Source organism: Chiloscyllium punctatum, unplaced genomic scaffold (assembly GCF_047496795.1).
Source record: "Chiloscyllium punctatum isolate Juve2018m unplaced genomic scaffold, sChiPun1.3 scaffold_205, whole genome shotgun sequence".
NCBI classification, from domain to species: domain Eukaryota; kingdom Metazoa; phylum Chordata; class Chondrichthyes; order Orectolobiformes; family Hemiscylliidae; genus Chiloscyllium; species Chiloscyllium punctatum.
Genome location: NW_027309939.1, coordinates 435,001 through 437,500, shown reverse-complemented (window position 1 = coordinate 437,500; position 2,500 = coordinate 435,001). Strand labels below are relative to the sequence as shown.

Here is a 2,500-nt window from a genome sequence, read left to right as displayed (position 1 = left end):
ACCATCGTGGCTCACTATACAGGGGGACAGAGGCAGGAGAGAGAGAGAGAGAGAGAGAGAGAGAGAGAGGGACAGAGAAAGATTAAGGGGACAAAGGGAGAGAGAGAAAGAGAGAGAGTGAGAGGAACACAGAAAGTTGAAAGACAGAGAGAGAGAGACAGAGAGAGAGAAAGAGAGAGAGAGTGAGTAAGAGTGGAAAAGAAAGAAGGACAGAATAAGAGATAGAGAGTTGGAGAGACAAAACCAGAGAGAGAATAAACAGGTGTAGGACCATTTGGCGCGGGGCGGTTTGGCTTGGCTGGTTTGGCACGGCTGGTTTGGCGCGGCCGGTTTGGCGTGGCCGGTTTGGCACGGCTGGTTTGGCATGGCTGGTTTGGCACGGCCGGTTTGGCACGGCTGGTTTGGCACGGCCGGTTTGGCACGGCCGGTTTGGCGCGGCCGGTTTGGCACGGCCGGTTTGGCGCGGCCGGTTTGGCGCGGCCGGTTTGGCGCGGCTGGTTTGGCACGGCCGGTTTGGCACGGCTGGTTTCAGTGAGAGATGGAGAAAATGAGAGGGAGCTGGTGACAGAGGACGAATGTTTATCACAGGGAGGGTTTAGGAAGGAAGGCATCTGGATGGATTATTGGGACCTAAAGCTGACAAGGCATTGGATAAAATTCATACAAGGATTTTGAACAAACTGAAGGCTGAAATTTGAGGGAATTGTGCACATTCTCTCAGTCAGTCTTCACCAGACTCGACAGAGGTGCCAGGAGATGGAACATTGCACGTATTACAAACATTACCAGAGATGCTCAGTGGCTCTGTCAGAATCTGGAGAGGGAAACATGGTTAACATTTCAGTTCCTGTGACCCTTCTTCAAAATGAGCTTCTCCAGCAATTCTCTTGGGTTTTAGATTTCCAGTATCCACTGTTCTTTATTTGTTTTCCTGCAAACATTACCTCCTGGTTCAGGGAAGGTTGGAAAGATAATCCCAGCAATTACAAACCAGTGAGTTTAACTTCAACGGTGAGGAAATTACTCGGGAGAGAATCAGTCGTCACATGGAAAAGGTGGGGATGATTGCGAAGAGTCCGTCTGGATTTCCAGAGGGGAAATGGTTTTTAATGAAGCTGCTGGAGGTTTTTGAAGAGATGACAGAGAGACTCGATGGGGGGTAATGCTGTTGATGTGGTTCACATGGATTTCCCGAAGGTGTTTGGTACAGTGCCACCCAAAAGGCTTGTGAGGAAAGTTCTAGATCATGGAATAAAAGAGACAGCAGCAACGTGGATACAAAACTGGCCGAGTGAAAGGGAACAGAGAGGAATGGTCAATGGATATTGTTCAGGCTGGAGGAGGGTTTGTCCTGGAGATCCCCAGGGGGTGGTATTGGGACCCTGGCTTTTCCTGATCAGTATTAATGATCGGGATCTTGCTGTGCAGGGGAAAATCTCCATGTTTGTAGCTGACACTGAACCTGGAAGGATTGTAAACTGTGAGGGGGGGGGGGGGGGCAGTGTGGAACTCCCAAAGGACACTGACAAGTCGGTGGAGGGGGTGGATAGGTGGCAGATGAGGGTCAATGCAGAGAAGTGTGAGGTGATGCTCTTTGGTTGGAAGAACACTGAGAGACAATATAAAAAAGGGGGTACAATTCTAAAGGGGGGGGCAGGAGCAGGGGGAGCTGGGTGTGTTTGTGCACAGATCATTGAAGGGGGCAGGACAGATGGAGATCACAGGGAATAAAGCACACAGTGTCCTCAGCTTTATTAATAGGGGCAGAGAGTACGAGAGCGAGGAGGTGATGGGGAACTTGTACAAGACCCTGTTTGACCCCAGCTGGAGGATTGGGGACAGTTGTGGGGGCCATGTTATAGGGAAGATGTGAGTGTATCGGAGAGAGTGTGGGGGTGGTTTACAGGAATGGTTCCAGGAATGAGAAACTTCAGTGATGAGGATCGATTGAAGGAGTTGGGACTGTTCCCCTTGGAGAGAGGAGGCTGAGAGGGAGATTTGATGGAGGTTTTCAACACCATGACGGGGCTGGACAGAGCAGATTGGGAGAAGATGATCTGACTCAGAAAAGGATTCAAAGTGATCAGCAAATGAAGAAGGGTGATGTAACAAAAAGGCTTATTCACTCAGCGAGTGGTTAGGGTCTGGAATCACATCCTAGAAATGACGGGGAAGTAGCTTCAACTGAGGCATTCAGGAGGGAACGGGCTGGTTATTCAGATAGAAACGGTGTGTAGGGTGGGAGGGTAAACACAGGAGATTGGCACAGACAAATGATGCTTGTTTGAAGAGCTGGTACAGACATGATGGGCTGAATGACCTCCATCTGCACCTTTAGAAGTCTGAGGCTCCATGAAGAAAGAAGGAAAGCATAGCGACAGAAATTCAGAGCACCAAAGAATGAGTGAGAAGCCGAGAAAGTGAGAATGTGTATTTGGCAGTAAGAGAGAGATAGGGAGTGACTGAGTCTGTAGATAGAGACACAAGGACAGTGAAAAAA

The 2,500-nt window shown here is 49.5% G+C and overlaps 1 protein-coding gene across 1 annotated transcript in view; it reads right to left on the bottom strand.

Moving 5' to 3' along the window:
• The window catches only part of LOC140471953 (receptor-type tyrosine-protein phosphatase U-like), a gene marked incomplete at its 3' end in the record, with an annotated part of 68,631 nt that overhangs the window by 1,127 nt on the left and 65,004 nt on the right, over positions 1-2,500 (bottom strand). The window lies entirely within an intron of this gene.